This window comes from Mustela lutreola, chromosome 3 (assembly GCF_030435805.1).
Source record: "Mustela lutreola isolate mMusLut2 chromosome 3, mMusLut2.pri, whole genome shotgun sequence".
NCBI classification, from domain to species: Eukaryota; Metazoa; Chordata; class Mammalia; order Carnivora; family Mustelidae; genus Mustela; species Mustela lutreola.
This window is the reverse complement of record NC_081292.1, coordinates 210,472,195-210,492,791: the sequence shown is the minus strand read 5'-3', so window position 1 is coordinate 210,492,791 and position 20,597 is coordinate 210,472,195. Positions and strand designations below refer to the sequence as shown.

Here is a 20,597-nt window from a genome sequence, read left to right as displayed (position 1 = left end):
CTCCCATTTCTGGAGGGACACACAGATCAGTGGGTATTTGCACAGGTGCAGAGGGATGGTGAGGAGTGGTCTGGTGAATTAAATAATTCAGATAAGTCTGAAATTTGTTAGTAAGTGGGTCCAAAGGTAGCATGTGAAGCATAATAATGATATTTTCATTGGCAACTAGACGATCCAGAAAGGCTGACACTTTTTCTTAAAACATTTAGTAAGATTGTCATATTTTTAAAAATCATATTAAAATTTTAGTCTTGTAAATCGTTATTTTAAATTTTGTTATTTGGTAAAATTTTTCAGTTTACACATATATTTTAAAAAATACTTTTAAGTGCCTCTTGGACAAAAGCTTTTTGAAAACGTGAAATTTTTAAATGTTCAGATTTAATTTAATTTTCATTTGACAAAATGTTTCAAATTGTATGCACTTGAAGTAGAACAAAATTATGCCAATATCTTGATGATGCCATAATTATTAATGGTGCTGAAATGTAGGCGAGAGAGATCAACGGTGTGGGCCGGACATATAAACACTTACGAGCTACGCATGTATTCAGTTTGTTGTTCCTCCAAAGCATCACTGGCCAATTAACTAAACAACTAGATATGCAGAATAAAATCCACTTGAGAGGTCTTATGTGTCTTTCCGCCATACAAAAATTGTAGCTTCACAACATATAATACAACTTCATCTTTATGAATTGTATTTGTCTAAGACAGAAAATATTTTATGCAATAATGCGCTAACTTGATTAGCAACTTTCAATATTTAACAAATGGTCATCATTATGCTTTGCTGCTTCCCCCTTCACCATAATACAGACAGAGGTATTTCCTGAATAACCCATTTACCAAGCATTTATTGACCACCTACTGCATGCCGCTACTGGGACTGTAGCAGTAAGCAAACCAGACAACCATCCCTGCTTTCTTAGAACTTCCCATTTTAGTGTATTTTTCATCAAAGGGTTCAGGGGATGTATTCAGGTATATGACACGGCTTTCGGTCATGTGATAGCACGCACAGACTCTCTCAATTTTCTTCAATGACATGACAGATTTGGGCTGAATTAACATGTGGTTTGGTAGGACAAGGTCGTAATTGCAGAGAGATATATCAGAAGACTTGAAGAAAGGGTCTGGCCTTGGGGGAGATTTTAGGGGCAAAAGGAAGCAGAAGAATGATAGGAGAATGTCAACGCAGCCAACAGTATGCCAATATTACTGAGTAGAATTAAAAGAAGAACCAAGGAAAATACAAATTTAAACTGAGTTTTGTTACAGGACAGACAGACATTCTGGAAAGTAAGCAGAATAAGGTAGATCAGTTCGTACCTCAATATGTAAAGAGCAGTCACAGAACCGCCTCCTGCACGTCCCCGTGGAAACGCGGTGATCAACAGGGGTTTGCACACACAGAGAAGCGGGGCTGACTGAAAGTGCTGTGCGTGCGAACTCCGCTCCCCTCACAGCGAAGCCAGTTCAGAAGACGGTATTTTCAAGGCATTTGTTTCCTGCGTTCTATTAGGATCGTGTCAGATCCATGCAGCAGCGACTCATTAGAGAGCTTGGGAAGTGCGGCGCCTGCCCAAGACTCACCTGCACTGAGAAGAGGGTTTCCACTGTTCGGACCACGGTCATTTTTCTCCCTTTGAGTGGAAGTCACTCGGAACCCAGGCGACATCCATTCAAACCGAAGTCAGACCAAACCATGAAAGCATGACGATACTTGGTTCTCTCTCTCTCGCAAAAATTTAAGTAATGAAATGATAAATCACAAGAGTGAGGTGGATTTTTCATGTTTATCTTAAATCAGGGAGCAAACCGTCCGTTCACGAACACAGATGACACTGGCCCGCATTTACTTCGTGTGACATTCCGGCTTCATTACCTACGTGTCCCTAAGTATGGAAATAACCTTCGGTGAGTTGAACATTTCTTTAGGCCGCATGCGTGAGGGGCTGTTTTCTATCTTGAAACACGTCCTCGGACCCTTGTTTTATTCATGCTTGTGGAGAACATTTATCTCACGCTCGCAAGGAGGGACCGAATCCATTCTGCGGCCTGACATGACCCGAACTCCAGTCCAGTCCACTGTCTCTCTTCCCATTTAGTAATCAACGGCCCAAAGCTGGGGCGAACTTCTCCTATTTATTTGTTTACTTATTTAAGATTTTATTTATTTATTTGAGAGATAGAGAGAGCGAGCACAAGCAGGGGGAGGGACAGAGAGAGAGGGGGATGCATCCTCCCCACCAAGCAGGGAGCCTGACGCAGGGCTCGATCCCAGGACCCTGGGATCGTGGACTGAGGGGAAGGCAGAGGCTTAACCCACTGAGCCACCCAGGCCCCCCTTCATTCATGGTGTCGTGCCGTGCTGTGTATGATTTTTACACAAATAATTTATCCAGTTGCTTTTCATTTTATTTTTTTTAACATTGTATTTTTTGAGGAATATGTACATCCCACATGAGGTTCCAGCTCACAACCCCAAGATCAAGAGTCTCAGGCCCTTCGGACTGGGCCGGCCAAGAGCTCTCCGGGGCCCACCGTGGTGGTTGTCGCTGTGACCCGTAAACAGTTTGTCCTCTGCTCACCCGTGCACAGCTTTCCTTTCTGGCATGCCACGACGCTTCTGAACGCACACGTGCTCACACGCAGCTGTAGTTGTCGGCCGGGGCAGCCGTGTGTGTCCTGCGGACTTACAAAGCACAGCTCACTCCTCCGCCCTTGCACTTAGGGGCGGTTTGTTGCTGGATCTGCTTGCACTTGCGTGTGCGTCAGTGGACATTCTCACACGTGACACTTGTACGAACGTGAGTGCACGCCCCGGGCAGATACGTAAGTGGACTCGCTACCTTGCCGGATGAGCAGTTTTCCCGTTATCCAAGGTCTTGCTAATTGATCCACAAAATCATCTCATCACAGCACTACACAAGACTGCTTATTTCTCCACACATGTGCAGAAAGTGTTGTCAGAATTTTAGGTTTCTGTAGACTGATATTTAAGAAATGTTATCTTGTTGTTGATTTTACCTTTCTTAGACTTTCTTGTAAGGAAATGTTGGTGTTTATTGGTTTACTTGTCTGAAAAATGGCTGTTCATGTCCTTTGACACTTCAGAATATTTGGTTTTGTGTCCTACCTTGTTCTTATATAAATAAAACATATATATATATTTATAATGCAAATAAATATTATGTTATTTGTATTAATAATATATAAATATTATTTATATTAATACAATAGATGAAAGTATAAATATTTATTATATAAGTACAAATATATAAACATAAATAGATGTTTCATATGTATTTTGGGAAAATTTCCTATTGTTTATATGAGTCAGAGAAACTTCTCCAAATAGATATCTTTGTCTTTTGAGTTTGTTTAGAGTGGCTTGTTTTTTATTTTTGTTTTTTCTTTCTGTCATATAAGGATTAAGATAGAGGCAGGTAAATACATCAATTTTTTTCTTTAATGGTTTATGCTTTTAAAATCTTAATTAAAAAAATTCTACCTACCACAACATGATAGATATATTATTCTACATTTTGTTCTAAAAATTTACTTTAAAATCTTTAGCTTTGAGATCATTTACACCTTCTATCTCGAACATTTCAAAGTCCTTTGACTCTATTTTTACGCTTCACATCTTCTGTGTGAGGTTTCATACTGGTACACCAACTTCTTCAGAGACAACGAATAGTGACTGGTTGGGCGTTGAATGAATCAGTTAATTGGGGGAGAATAAGCTTGAATAACCAAGAGGAGTTGGGATCTGGTGACCTGTCGAGGTCCTGACCTTAGCTCAGGGACCAGCAGCTTATCCATAAAAGTAGGAGGACTGGCGGAGTCCGAGTCTGGCTTCCGGGACGCAACCATGCACGGCACGCGCGGAGAAGGGCCTGTGCTCAGTTCAATGTGCCTACGTTCTGATCAAGTGGGTCACATTTTCCTTTGGCACTAGGGCCCCAAATTATACGGCTGGTACAGGGGCAAAATATGGGCACACAGGGTGGTGGTGTATTGGGAAGTTCTCTTCTATCAGCTTTTATTTTCTCGGTGAAACAGGAAGCTACGTTCATTTCTCTGCCTGTGCTGCGTTTCTGGGTATATCTCCAGGTCTCGTGCTCAAATCATTGATTCCTTCTGTGCCTAATACGCTGTTTGGCTAATCCAATAAATTTTTAATGGCGGTGCTTACATTTTAATTCAGAGGTTCTATTTGATTTTCTTTTAACTCTGCCTTTTCTCATGATTTGTTGTTTTTTGTTCTATGCTTTTAGTTTCTTTTTTATTTAATGATTTTATGCATACTATTTTCTGGCCTTTTTATTTCTTTTGCATTTTTCCCCTATTTTTTGAAGTTTAGGGGACTTTAATCATCCTGTTGGCTACATCCACTAGGGGTTCCTTATGATGCTAATAATTTTGAAATGTTTCCACCTCACAGCGATATTATTTGTGCGAATTCTGTCTTGGGTTACATATCTTTTCAGAGTGTGTACATTTGCATTTGCCTGGTATTTCAGATGACGAACTTTCCGTCATTTTTTATTTTATAAAGGCATTTTATTTCATAAATTGTCATAATGCATTGGCTTTAGTGGGACAACATGATTTACTAGTATTGCTGGCAAGTTGTTAGAGAAACATCCCTGCAGTATCCAAGCAGGTATATCCAGTAGATGATTGTATAGATGACATTTGTGTTCAGAAGAGAAGTATTAGAAACAGAAGAATACTTGGGATTCATATGTGTATGGTGTATCTGGCAGCGAAGATAGGGGGGTGCCTGACGTGCAGCCTTTAGATTAGAAGAAAGAAATGTGTAGAAACTAGGGAAGACTCAGCAATCAGTGGATGCCCAGAGAAAGAGGACCATGTATAAAGCTGGACTGCTTCGCTGATTTTCTAAATCTAGCCTTCTTGATACCCTAGAAGATTCTTAACTCCTCCTTCTCCCTTACATCCTGCGGACGGCACCTCCTGGACGGCACCTCCTGGACGGCATCCTGGTCTTCTCCGTCTCTTGCATCCCCGGACCTACCACCTTGGTTCTCCCTTCCTTACTCCACAGTGGCCATAGTGGTCTCCCTGACGACAGGGTCAGCTTCCAGGAGTTTAGTTTCCAGATTGGTGTCAACGTGATCCTTTACAAACGAAGCTCTGACCACGTCACTCCTTCCATAGACAGTTGGTGCAGTGACTTTACAAATGTCGACGACACACTATGCTCTAAGTGCAGTGCAAGATCTCATAATCTCACACGTCATAATCGAAAACAAGCATTCCGGGGGTCTACCTGGTCTGTGACACCTGGAGTAGATTATTTTTTAACATCTGCCTCTCTGTATGATAAATGTTTTTGCTAATCATTTTTCTAGAGCAGTTTAGGTTCACAGGAAAAATATGACAAAATTATTTTTTAGGTGACCATGAAGCTGAATTATTCATAAGAAACAGATTCAGACATCACAATTGCTTCCCAGTGTGAGCTTTCTGTGTTTGCCTTAAATGTCTCCTTGTTGAGCTCTACTGGATTGCTTAGAGAAGTCTGGTGGGGAAGTGACGGAATTAATTGTATACAACATATATAAATCTATTTTTATTTAGAGTGGACTCAACCTTGCCCAGGGATGAGAGGACTGAAAAAGGAGGACTTTGACTCCTACGACTTAATCTATGGAGAACAACAAAAAAGGGAATTTCAGCTCACTGACTTTCTAATGTTTATTTTACCTACAATAAGAGCTTTTCGGCTTCTCTTAGGTAACACAGTGGTTAGAAATGAAACATTTCAAGTAAAAACCCATTTTAATCATTTCCTATTGGTACGGGTGTCACATTCAATTTTCTTTCTGAAATTCAGAGTAATTATGAACCAGTTGCTGGTCACAAAAAATATTGCAAATGATTACAAGCTTCTCTAGATTTTGTCGAAGAAAATAACAGTATTTTTTACAATAGCTTTTATATTCACTGGGGTTTGTTCTGTCATCCTTTGTGACACTGTTACGGTCTTCTCAAGTTCTAGGGAAACAAGCGTCCGATAACAAGTGAGTTTTAACACAACTGGGCGCGAGCGCGGCAAAAGAATTTAAGTAACTACCACACTGTACTGCTGATGTAGTGTTTTTTTATTTTCTTGATCTGTTCTTTAATTTCCAAATAATCAATTAAAAGTCAAAAATAGGAATATATTTTGGTTTTAAGGATAGTATTTAAATTTATTTTTTTAAGATTTGTTTGTTTTAGAGAAAGAGAGAGAGAGCATGAGCAGAGGGAGAGCGAGAGTCTTGAGCAGACGCCCGGCTGAGTGTGGAGCCCGACACCAGGCTGGACGCCGGGTCCCCGAGATCACACCTGGAGCCAAAACCAAGTCAGCACCCAGTTGCCCCATAACTTAAATTTAGTAAAAACTTTCATGCATGGAATAAAATTATTGCTCACTAAAAAATATTCTTCCCAGTTCATACTCTTATTTCGGTGTTTTAATTTTTAATTACACATGCAAAAACATCTGGTTGTTTACGGACTGAGCTCTGTTTCAACATTAAAGCTTTATGAAAAAAACCTCAAAGCTTTATGTAATAAGAAATATTCTAGATCAGAGAAAACTGGAATGTTTCACACGTCATTTTACACATTTATCACAACCTTAATATTATAACACATTAGGAAGCTCTAGGATAATTCACTAGCACTATTATTTTTCTAAATACATGATTAGAAATATAATTTCTCATAGTGTGAAAAGAATAACACCAGAAAGAGAAAGGATTTGGACAGAAATATAAGTTTTGTTCAGAACTAGGACACCAATCTTAAGCAATTACACATACACATTAAAAAAGACAAACCATATGCCAAAATATACTTGCCTAAATTCTAAATCCAATCTGAATTAAATTTCTAGACATTAGTAAGGAAAGAGGAATGTACAGAAACTGTTTAAAAACAATGATTAATATTCACACACACATACACAGATAACCAGCAAACACACAAAACAGTGAAATGCTAAGATGATTAAAATTAATAAAAAGACAAGGATGTCCCCTATCATGATATATTTCACTATTCTTTTTGGTACTTTAGATCTGCACTGTCCAACACAGTAGTCATTGTTGATATGTGAAAATTTAACTTAAATGATTTACACTTAAATGAAATTTAAAAGTCAATTCCACAGTTGCACTAGCCATGAGCGCCTACTACCGACCCTTTGGTTAGTGAAGATGTAAAACATTTTCATTAGCACAGAATGTGCTGTTGGAGAGTGCTGTTCTTCTAGATAATGTAACAAGACAGTAAAAAAAAAAAAAAAAATTGTATATGCGATAAAACAGAGAGAGAAACTTACTCGTAGATGTAGGCGACTGGACTGCATACCGGCAAACTGAAGAGCCTGCAAGCACACCAAAGAGGAGATTTGCTGATTGTTTGGGTTAATACACAAAAAATCTGGTGCAGCATTTTATCTCTATCAACAATTACCATTGAGAGATGAAAGTAAAAATACCCTATTATGGTAGTAAATAATAAACACATGAATAGCAAATGACAGAATACCAATAAAGAAATTTAATGGCAAAAATGGAAAATCTGTATAATTTGTTTTCAGTGTATTATTGATGGACGTTAAATAAGACCCACTCAAAAGGGAGAAACATGTAGCTAAATAGAAGGGATTGCAAAATTAATGAATAATTTCAAGCAATCTCATAATAATTTGATTTTAGCTAGAAGAATATATAAAAAGCCTGTAAAGGAATCCAATAGAGTATTATAAAGGAACTATTTTAATTCAGTGAGAAATTGCTTATTTAACATATTGCCAGGCATTAATTAATCATCTGGTAGAAGAAAAGCCAGATTCTTACTTCATTGTTTAAAAATCAATGTCAATGAAGTAAATATTTAAATGTAAAGAAAATGAATAAATATTCTACAAAAATAATAGAAAAATGAAGCACTACATGTCTTACTGAGCAAAGGAGGTATTCAGGAAATATGAAAGGGATAAAGGTATAAAAGGGATATATTTAGGTAGACATTTTCATTGCATGGCAAAACGTACCACAAAAAAGCTGATGAAAAATAATAAGAAGAAAGAGTAAACAAATATATCTTTATAATATAAATTATACAAAATATCCCCTACAAATATTTCTGATAAATTGATTGAAGAAAAGGCATACATCAAGCTAGAAACACAGCACCCATTGCAGGCATGGTTAACATTATCAAATATTTACCAAATATAGCTCAATTGTATTTCCCAGACTTACTAATAAATAGATTGACACCACAAAACGAGTTAGCATAAAAAGTCATAGATACTATGTGAAAGCTAAGGCTGGAAGAGCTGATATGTTTCCTCCACAATTCTTTGAGTTTTTGGAAACTTTCTTGGAACAAGGAGCTGTTGGTGGTTCACATACAGACTGAAGAGCCTTTTTCAGTCCCGCTCCCTGAGCGACTGTGGGTCTAGGGTTGCCCCTCATCCACTCATGCACCATGATTGAGAAATAGAATTCTCTTGTGGTAAGTCAGCAAAGCTTCTGCGTTAATGGGTTACCAAGCATAGCCTAGATCACCCTAATACAGTAAGCAAGTCATCGAACAAATAAAACAATGACAAAACCTCTAGGAGTATCTTCAACCTCATAAGATTGCAAGTTAAAGCAATAATTAAATAATTCTTTTGTCTTCAGCTTTACCAAACTTGATAATATCTAGTATTATGACACAATAGGGAAAATGAGACTCCCTTTCATTTTCCAGCATGATTGTCTACAATTACAAAGTAATTTGTAATATCTGTTAAACAAAATATAGTCTTTAACCCAGCATTTCCATCTTAATGAATGTTTCTGCAGAATATAATGTAAAATTAAAAGCAATGTAATTAAATACACATACAAAGTTGTTTGGTGCAGGTAGCATGATTTCAATATAAATCTAAAAAACTGGAACAATGAGTCATCCAGAGACAGAAGAAAGGTTGAATAATGCTTGTGATCCGAGGAATGGGCAACATGTTAAGGGAATTTGGCCAAAGTTAAAGTTTACTGTTTGTAATCCATATTTTAGTGAAGGAACATGTACATATATTTAATATGTTCATGTGGATATAGAGAAAGGATAGAAGAATATACAAAAGACTTTTGAAATTAAGTCAGCATTGTAGGAAAGGGTATGTATGAGTTGAGATGATTAAAGTTGTCTTTACATTTTTGCATTTTTCACTTGACCCAATATGCAATACTGATTTCATGATAAAAGAAGTTATTCTTCTTCTACCCACTTAAGCCCCCATGTTGCATCACCACTTCCTCATATCAATGAAACAAGATGGGATTGGGAGGGAGACAAACCATCAGAGACTCTTAATCTCAGGAAACAAACTGAGGGTTGCTGGGGGGAGGGGGTTGGGAGAAGGGGGGTGGGGTTATGGATATTGGGGAGGGTATGTGCTTTGGTGAGTGCTGTGAAGTGTGTAAACCTGGTGATTTACAGACCTGTACCCCTAGGGATAAAAATATATGTTTATAAAAAATAAAAAATTTTTAAAAAAGTTATTCTTAAATATTACAAGAGAATTTTATGCACTTCTAGCCTTTTATGTGGAGAGCCATTGACATGATTTATAATTTCATAATAGGTAATTAGCAGCAAATACTGTGTATTCTTCTCTCAAGATTTCTATCATTCTATTTTACATATGTTCATAAAAACAGATAGGGTCCAATTATGTTGAAAATAAAATACACCAATAAGTCTCTTAGTGTTATGTTAATATACTCAAATTCTGTGTGAACAACTTATGTGATCATAAGTGACAATCATTGAAATAAAATGTATTTCCCTGTAATTTTCACCCACTGCTCATAGTTTCCCTATAAGGAAAAAAAAAAAAAAGCTATTTCACAGGTAGACTTCATGTATTCAAAGGTAACTACTGCTGATTACTCATACTTTTCTTTCTTGGCTTAAACATTCATTTCTTCAGCTCTCATAAATTCCAACTCCATACCTCTTCTTAAGATGCGTTCACTCGTCAGTGGCTCTTAAAACGTGGCAATAGGAACTGAACACAGTGCTCCACAGTTGGCTTATTTTCTCCTTTGTTTCGAAAAAATAAATAATAAAAACAGAAGAAAAATAGAAATTAAACAAGTAAGGCAGATTAAATAAAATACCCTCATTATGAATAAGGTATATTAGACCTGTGGTCTGCTAAGAATCTCTTAACATTGACTTTTCAGTGTGAACCATTATCAGATTGTATCTCCCTTATAATATATTTTTGTAATTGATATGGCATTTTGTATGTACCCCTGTTAGTTTCATAGTAGGTCATTCTATTTTTTTTTATCCATCATGATTGCATTAAATTATGATTTTTTAATCCCTTGTATTAACTTTTCCCACAATGCTTTTAGAAATGGTAAATTATGATAAAAATATTGAATTCCTCAAGGACACGGACTGAACAAAGTAGCAAGCTTGTGAAGTCCTCCACATCCCAAGCCTATGCAATACCCAATTTAATTTTTGTAATATACAATCAGAATTATGAATAATGCCATGAAATAGCTTGGTGATGAATGACTCCACTCATTGAAAGACATTAATTCAATTTGTGAAAGAGATTAATATTATAAATGATTGTTGTTTGACTATTTTTTTAAATAAACAGACTACTTTTTAGGAGAGTTTAGATTTACATTAAAAATGGAAGATAGTACAGAGTTCCATATTACCCCACACAAACAGCTTCCATCATTATTAACTTCATGCCTTACTATGGTACGTTTGTTACAATGGATGAATCGAAATTGATACATTATTATTAACTAAAGTTTACATTGAGGTTGAGAATTGTATTGTACGGCTCTATGGATTTTTTAAATTTTTTTGATTTTTTTATTAACATATAATGTATTATTAGCCCCAGGGGTACAGGTCTGTGAATCACCAGGTTTACACAGTCCACAGCACTCACCACAGCACATGCCCTCCCCAGTGTCCATAACGTTCCGTGGGCTTTACCAAGGCATAACGTCACGTATTGCACCTTTACAGTGTCATACGGAAGAGTGTCACTGCCCTAAAAATTGTCTCTGCTTCGTGTATTCATCCTGCTCTTTGATGACCACTAAATAGTTTAATCTCTCTACACTACTGTCTTTCCCAGAATGCCACATAAAGAGAGTTGTATGGTACGTAGTCTTCTTAGACTTGCTTCCTTTTCTTAGAAACAGGCATTTAACTTCGTGGCTGGACAGCTCCTTTACTTTCGTGGCCAGGTACCGCTCTGGTGTGTCAGGGGACCACAATTGCTTCTCTGCTCATCTACAGAAAGATATTTTGGTTGCTTCCAGTTCGGAGTGATTAGGACCAGAGCTGCTGTAAGTATTTGCGTGCAGGTTTGTGTGTGGACCTAAGTTTTCGGTGTACATCAGTAAATACTAAGTTTTTGGTGTCCATCAGTAAATACCAAGTTTTTGGTGTACATCAATGAATACTAAGTTTTCTGTGTACATCAGTGAATACCAAGGAGCACAGTTGCAGGATAGAATGATGAGACTGTTTCTAGCTTTGTGAGAAAGAGCTCTGCAGGCAGGTGGCTGTAACATTACGTATTCCCAGCAGCAATGAGTGAGAATCCCCATTGTTCTATGGCCCTTGGTATAATCCGTCTGGTATTTTAGCCATTCTAATGGGTGTGCAGTGATAGAGTGTTGTTTTAATTTGCAATTTCCTTGTGACACAGGATACTGCATTTTAAGAGTTCTTTGATTATCTTGGGTGCAAATTCTTGATCAGCCGTGCTTTGCAAATATTTTCTCCCAGTTCATGGCTTATTTTTTTTCACTCTCTAAATGGCCAACTGGTTTTTATTCTCACCCAATGATTGATTGATCGATTATTTATTAATAAGTCCTACATACAGATACATATTGGAACATTTAAAACAAAATTTTAAAAGTGTTCAGTTTAATATTTAAAACACTTTTTCTTTTGTTTGTATGCCAAACTTAAACACTATGCCTGGATAAACCTTAGTTGTCACTGGATGTCACTGTTGCTTTACCAAATGTGACCATTTTGTTCATAAAGACAATGATTTAGAACATTTTCTAAATAAGCACTTCATTGAAAGAAGAACATCCACATTGTTAAGGAACTGTCAGTTAGGTTTAGATCCAAGCTACATAGGCTATCAAGAATTGGGAAAACATTTGTTTATAAGATATAATAAGTTTCTTGCTAAACTTACAGACATGTTTCAAATAGTACAAATAATTCATTAGGAAGACTACACAGAACTAAAAAAGTTTTTTGAACAATAATTTTTTTCCAAGATAGAGGATTTAGTCTATGTATGGAACATGGCTAATAAGTAGCACATTTAAAAATTTGGGAGTATCTTATTTATTTATAAAACATTTTAAATCATGCATATAACTATATATTTATGTATGCTCAAATACTAAAAATCTCTATGCTTAATATGAGCTAAATTCATCCTACAGACACTTTTCCATTGCAATCTGATATATGCCGAAAATGTTACTTTTAAATTTTTTTCCCTTTGTAAAAAAATGTTTGAAAGAAAGTAGTTTTATCACAACCTGCACCAGATGCAATAGCCACCAGTTAAAACTGCCTATACAGATTAGTTTCTTTTGCAAAATGTGCCTTATGCTGAAACAGTCTCTACACCTGTCCTTCCGTGCTTGGAACCTGGCCCACACACCACCCCATCGTCAGACTGAACTATTCTACCTTAAGCATCTTTTCAAGGACTCCAACACTCAGTTAGAACTTCTTATTTTACATTATTTTAGATCTGCCCTATAGAGCTATAAACTTTCTGAAAGCAGCATAGTATCTACCTTATTGATTGCTAATGTCCAATAGCACATATAAAATTATTCATAAAAATGTGTTTAAATATGAAACTTTGGTTAGTCAAAGACTAACACTGTAAACTGTTTAATACTAAAGGTTCAAACCATAAGGAATATTATCAAAAATTTATTTGAGAGATAGGGATAGAGCTTTAAATTTAAAAATAAATTATAATTGATAAATATTTTACTTACTTAATCCCTGGACTGAAGGACATAACTAATTATTCTGTTAAGTCTCTACTCCTAAGTCTGAAATGGATGGCACTTCCAGTGTGTTATATCAGTCACGTAACATAGTATTTCTGAGTCTTGTTGATTGTTTATGCAAGTTATTTTGCTAGGTACCTGATTAGATTTATATAACAATGACACCCCCCCCATTTTCTCCATGCTAGTTTTTTTCAGCTTCATACACTTGTAGGCATAAAAGAAGAAACAGACCCCAGGGTGGTGGATCTTATGGTCATTGAGGTGACGCAGTAAGTCTGTGCCAGACTACAAGACTCTCAGAATACAATTAATTCTGGGGTTGCGTGGAACTTTCCAAGGGAAACACAATTGTTTTAGGTATTTGCATATTCGTTTTGGAACTGGAATACAACTTTAGAACTCTGCATTGAATGGAAATGCAACAAGACAAAATATTCTGAGATTTCCAGCTCAGAATTAGGATATAGGGTTTCTGAACACCCAAACATAACATAATGAAAAGAACACAGAATCAGATAAAGTAGACAGACAAAACCACCAAGAGTCAATACACTCTTTTAATATACCACAAATGGGGTATATTATGTGTTATCCTTTATCATTTAAAAGATACTTCATATAACAAGCGATTATCTAGCTATTAGCCTGGTTTGTTGATTGTTCTGTAGAGGTTACGCAGACTGAAGAGACATCATCCTATCTGTACAGTAAGATCCACCACCAGCATTCATTGTTGGTCCTTGGAAGATGATTTTTGAATGAAAGGCTTCAAAAATACAGACTGGCAAAAATGATATTCTTACGTCATAGGTAGTAGAAAAGCTTACATGAAGCAGTGTATTTATGCACAGCGAATCAGAAATCTTATGACCCAGGATGTTCTGGTGAGACAGTTGTTTGCTGGCAAACACTTGAAACTCACAGTACATGATCAACTTCATGTGACAGAGGTGTATGAAAAGTTGGGCTTCACTTCAAAGAATAAATATTTTGGAAGAAAGAAAAAAGAAAATAAAAATCATGTGAATTACAATGTTGGTCACTTAAGCAATATGTATTCAAAAACAGAAGATTTCTTCTTGTAATAAAACCTCCACATAGGGGCACCTGGGTGGCTCAGTGGGTTAAAGCCTCTGCCTTCTGCTCAGGTCATGATCCCAGGGTCCTGGGATCGAGCCCCGCATCGGGCTTTCTGATCAGCAGGGAGCCTACTATCCCCTCTTTCTCTGCCTGCCTCTCTGCCTACTTGTGATCTCTGTCAAATAAATAAATAAAATCTTTAAAAAAAAAAAAAACCTCCACATAAAAATCTTTTTTACACACTCATAAAATCTGTGGCTTTTTAAAGGGTAGGTTGCGGTTAATATGCATACGGAGTGACGGAGGCAACCATCCACCACATACTCTGCCAATTTCTAAAGCACCGCGTCCCAGAACCTCATTTGCCGTAGTAACATGGGGATGGACACGTTTCAGTGGTTGATGAGAGCCACGGTAATGAGAGTGTTTGTCCTGCAGCTACCCATAATTCGTTCATTATCAACTGGAAGAATATTCCCATCAGTATAAATTAACTGATCGTCATGTGGAACAAACAGCGTCCAATCTGAATTCTAACAGTGGACAAGAGAGGGGGCTGACTTTACGTGTGAGAAACAAGGGATGTAGAAATACAAGTGAAGAAGAAAGACAATTGACAATTGCACCTGCTCACCGGGGCAAGTAGAAGTCAGTCGAAGGTGTATTGATATTGGTACTAAGGAGAGCATTTTTAAATATAAGACTGTCTGTAGCGGGAGATTGCTACTTTTCCTCCAATATCAGGGTGACGGTAGAAATTATTTCCCAGCACGGAAGTGTTCCGACAGTGAAGGGCCTTAGATCTGAAGGGATTCAGGAACGGGGGCATTTTTACCTGAACTTACACAGCGAACTGTGTTCGGCCTACTGCAGATCTGTTCTCTCCTTCTCTTACAACAATAACATTTTAAAAGTAAACTTACAGCCTCTCAAATAAAGGTCATTTTTTTCTAACCTCCCTTGAAGCTACTTTTGAGAATGCCAGTGACGGGGAACCACCTGATGGCACGAGATAAAGGCATCAGCTAAGCACCACGGAGGTTGGGAGGAACCTCGTGCCCTGACATGACCTCACAGCTGCTCTCCTAAGTTTTATGGAACAAAGACGCTAGCACATATTAATGTCCAAAGCAGAATTTGTAGAGCAAAGAGTGCATAGTAAAAATGTGCATTTGTTAATATTGGAAATACTTATATAATATGCATTTCTTCAGATAAATGATGATTAAGATCTTTAGGTCACAACTCGGGACAACATAATTAGAAAGCTCATGCCTGGTAATCCAAGCAGTTAATAATAACTAGTTAATAACAACTTAAGGAGTATATTAGTTTTATGAAAATGGCAGTAACCAAAAAGCAACCAAATTTATCTATCTATCCATCATCATCTATCTTTTTAAAAAGTACATAAGACTAAAATGCTGTTAATAGAAAAGTTGCATACTCACCCGACATTAGCTAGACTAAACTAAGCAAAATTAATATGATTCAGCATGTATGTCTGCGTAGCTGATATAAGCAATTACTGCTTTAATTACTTCTTGACCATGCATTAAAAAGGAAGAAATCAATGGAAAAATAGTAAAGCATTAAAATATGTCTTGAAATGAAGATTACGTTTCTCTCGGCAGATTTATTTTCTCACGTTTTGTTTTGGGGTTTGGGGGGGGGGGTTAGATTATTTATTTAATTGACAAAGAAAAAGAGAGCATATACAGGTGGGGAGAGCCAGGCAGAGGGAGAGGGAGAGGAAGGTCCCCGCTGAGCAGACAGCCCAGGCTCAATCCCAAGAGCCTGGGATCATGACCCGAGCTGAAGGCAGACATCACCGACTGGGCCATGCAGGAGCCCGAGTTTTCCCATGTTTGGATAAGGTTAATGCTAAGTTACTTTGAAAACTACCTTTACTGTCCAAAAGCTAGTCATCGTCTGTCTCTTGTACTCTCACAATCAATCATCACACCTTATATTTTATTATAGTATCTTATAATTTATCCAATGTTTTTGTATCTACATATGATCTTGATAGTTTCATTATAAGTGATATATATGATATTTATAGATAAAGTTTGAGTGAGAAGGAATAAAATTCCTTTCGATGTGTGCAGGTTTTCTTTTAAATTTAGTTTTACCAAAGGATCACTTTGCTTCCTTTGACAAGCAGGTTTCAAGCCTTGACATGGATATTGTATATTTCTGCATACAAACAACCTAAACATAGTCTTATAACAGGTGTAAAAGGCAGGATAGTAACTATTTGACACATGCCATTAGTCGCTTTTGCATGTTATCATCTCTTAAAAATATCAAAATAAGGGGTGCATGGGCAGCTCAGTGGGTTAAAGCCTCTGCCTTCGGCTCAGGTCATGGTCTCAGGGTTCTGGGATCGAGTCCCACATCGGGCTCTCGGCTCAGTGGGGAGCCTGCTTCCTCCTCTTTCTCTCTCTACCTGCCTCTCTGATCTGTCTCTCTGTCAAATAAATAAATAATATCGTAATAGAGTGTATCAAAATGGTTCTTGGGTGGAAGTCCCATACACAAATTAACTCGAAAGGTGGGTTTGGCCTGCCAGTCATGGTTTTCCAAGCCTGGCTTAACAACCACTTTATTTACTCTAATTCCGTGGATCAGAAGTTCGGATGGGTTTTGCCTGATGGTCTCCTTCTGTTCTCACCAGGACCATGGTTTTCGTCATCTAAGAACTCAGCTGGAGCTGAACGGCCTAAGATGCCCCGACTCCCATGCCTGCGTGTGGGGCTGACCACAGGCCGTGCTGTCCTCTCTCTCATCCTGCAGCTTCTCGAAGTAAGTACCTGAGGTTTCTAAGATCCTGCTGGAAGCTAGAAGGCGAGCACTGACTCAGAGGAGTGGGAAACAAACATCCCCTGGCAATAAGACCGTGTAAAACCACAGGAAAGGTGTGTGCAGACGTCGACAGAAGTAATTAGAGCAGCTTATCTTTACAAGCACTGTATCCCATTATTTTAAGATCTGGAAACTCAATTTTTTTAAGATGTTTATTTATTTATTTGACAGACAGAGATCACAAGCAGGCAGAGAGGCAGGCAGAGAGAGAGAGGGAAGCAGGCTCCCCGCTGAGCAGAGATCCCGATGTGGGGCTCGATCCCAGGACCCTGAGACCATGACCTGAGTTAAAGGCAGAGGCTTTAACCCACTGAGCCACCCAGGTGCCCCAATATTAGCTTATCTTCTGAGCACCATGGTGATGGTGTTCTTATACACACCCTTATGAAGCTTCTGGCATTCAAACTAATGTATAAATTCAATATTAAAATGAACCTTCCAGAAAAATGTTTGTCGAATTTGATTACTTTGACTTAAAATTTTTCATAAAAGAGTTATTGCCCACCGAGAGCAAAGAGAGTTCTAAAAACAAAGGATATTTCTCTTATGGATATTAAGGACCATGGAAAGCTGTGACAATGAAAACCTCACATGTGTGTCTGTGACAAAAAACAAACGAACGAAACACTGGAACAACGTGACCAAGCAGTCCAGAAGCCAGTGTTCCTCGAGTACAAGGGAGCTCCGTGGGGCTGTTGTGTTAACAGAGTCGTGGGGCCAGGACGGATTGCAGAGGAGGTGGACTAAGAAACTGGCTTATTATATCTGTGGGAATCAAAGCAATATGAAGGTGTGTGCCAGGCAGATCAAAAACCTCAATGTGAAAGGCAAGACGTAGGCTCATACCGAAAATAATAGAGACTTTTATGACTGTGACATGATGAAGTATTGTTAAAGTCCCCCAAAATGGAAATATATTTACTCGTATTTCTCTTCAGTGAAGGAAATGATAGAGAACGCAAGAAGGTGCCTTACAGATTGGGAGGGACAGCGAGTACCATGGGACGAGAGCCTCAAATACGGAGTCAACTCTCCACACTAATAAGGGAGACAGGACACTAGGAGAAAGAGGAGACAAGTACTTATCAGAGAACTAATCTGCTGGCTAATGTGTTTATGGGAAGATGTTCAACTTTAAATATTCAAATTATTCAAATAATTGAATAATTAAATACAAATAATCAAATAATTAAACAAATATTTAAAACATCAGTGTTATAGGGCGAGTGTCCTGGCTTGCTTAGCATAACCTCTTTATGATTTATATCTTTGCAGTTAACTTGGCCATTACCTTAACTATTTTTATAATAATTACATAGTAACTATAATAGTAACATCATTTTTATCTTCACAGTTAACTATTAAAAATGCTCTGGTTTGGAGAGATACAATTATGTATTTTCTTATTAGCTATCAGGTTACAAGCATTGGGAATGAGATAAGTAACAAGTCAGTTAATACTAAGTTTTGAAATGAATACAGAAATTTGAGAGCAGGTTCATCTTGCTGATAAGTGTGTAAACGGGAAGAACTGTTTGGAAACCTGACTGCCAAGTCTCATTGGAATTGTGACTGTGTGTTTCCTGCGACACTGAAGCCCCACGACTGAGGGTTTGCCCAGGGCCACTGGCGTTACCCATTACTGCATGACTGTGGTAGCAGGAAATTGGGAACTCTTATGTATCCATGAACAGAAATATTAAAAATGATTCGAGGGGAACGCTGTGTAGGCTTGAGGACTTGGAACTAGATGAACATGAGGCAAAGATCTTCAACTATACTATTAAATGAAAAAACTGGAGAAATAATGTGGTAGATAAGACCATCAGTCCAAATCAAAAACACATACATCAAATAGCATCATTAGAAAAAGTAAGGGTGCGGACATGTGAAAGCCCTGTGGCAAGTACGGTAGAGTGGACAGCAACGGGAAGAGGCGAAGAGAAAAGCAGGAAGTGTGCGCTGCGGAAGAGGCTCCTGGGGGCTCCGTCAGCGAAGCGTCCAACTCTTGATTTCAGTTCCGGCCATGACCTTGGGGTCGTGAGACTGAGCCTGGCGTTGGGCAAAGTCGGCTTGAGATCCTCTTTCTCCCTCTCCTCCTCCTCCCCCGCTCGCTCTACATGAATCAATAAAATCTTTTTTAGAAATTGAAGAAGAGTCCTTATGTAGCTGATAATATCATTGCATTGGATGGGGATACAATGAACTCAGCTCTGCCCCTTACGTGATCACGCGTGTCACACAGTGTGTATACGTGTATGTGTGTGTGCGCGTGTTTATACTGTGCCATGTTACACTATCTAAAGTAATTCGTTACTCATTCATTTACTTCCTACATAACTTAGCAAGTGGCTTTTACTTTTTGTTTTCTTGAGCCTTTATGTCTAAGAAATGAGACTACATAACCAACCATGGATTTGTTTATTTTCCTTCAATTAGTGGAAGTATTTTCATAGTCTATGATTCTTTGTTGGATGTAAGGAAGAGCCGAACAAAATCACTTTGAATATCTGTTTGAGACAATTCCAGATTTCAAAGATGGATATAGTATATATATAACGCGGTGAGACAATGAAGTAGAGTGTGGCGACATTGATCGGTTACAAGATCACGTGCAAACCCTTTTCCGTTTATCTTTGGCAATCTAAATCAGTTACTGACGAAATCAGTACTAAATCAGTACTAAATCAGTACTAAATCAGTTACTGACGAAATCAGTACTAAATCAGTACTAAATCAGTACTAAATCAGTTACTGACACCTCCAGCAACGACATCCAGACCGATTCTTCAGATTTCAGTTGTCTCAACCACATTTGCATTAGGCTTTTGTGGAAACAAAGAGCATAATAAAGAGAAGCAAAATCACACAAGTCAAAAGTAAAAATAAGTTATTGACACTGGAAAATTAATTCAAAATTCTGACAAAACATAGAGAGAATCTTTGATTTTCCTTCCGTAATAGAAGAGATACACATCAAATATGTTTGCTAAGAGACGTCTCCAGTAATTTTTCTCACATTTACTGATGGCCGGGCACTGAAGTCTGAATTGCTTTCTATTCATCACCCACATGTTATCCCCTGGATAGCCCCAGCATGGATGACTGGCACGGTTTCCCACGGGGTTAGTGGTGGTGCTCCAGTCTAACCGAAGTTCTAATTGAAGGGACGGTACTTACACTATCATGGAAGAGGCTGGGGATCCGTCAATAAGCCGGACTCCTAAGAATCAGTTCCAGCAGAACGCCACAGAACAAGCCCACCGAGGTTCATCTATGACAGACCATCTGAGGAATCTGGCCACGGATTCTAGAATCAGAATCACACGGCCTTTGTCAGTCTTGGAGCAAGGTAACAACCAGCAGAAGTAACGACTCTAGGAACCCACGGCCTTGGCTAGAGACTAGGAAACAGAAAATTGCTGTCCAGTGGTTGGCCCTCCTTGATCCGTTTAAGGAAAAGAGAAGCCTTACGCTTAGCCTCTCTTCTCTAGTGATTTTCTTCTTGAC

General features: G+C 38.0%; 1 protein-coding gene across 1 annotated transcript in view; it reads right to left on the bottom strand.

The window, feature by feature from the left end:
- Positions 1-20,356, bottom strand: part of TFPI (tissue factor pathway inhibitor) — a 98,917-nt gene extending 78,561 nt beyond the window's left edge. The window contains exons 1-3 of the mRNA XM_059168644.1: positions 20,268-20,356; positions 10,043-10,131; positions 7,367-7,411 (exon numbers count right to left, since the gene is read on the bottom strand). The gene's annotated coding sequence lies outside the window, so the exon portion shown is untranslated. The remainder of the gene's footprint in view (positions 1-7,366; positions 7,412-10,042; positions 10,132-20,267) is intronic.
- Between the last annotated feature and the right edge of the window lie 241 nt (positions 20,357-20,597).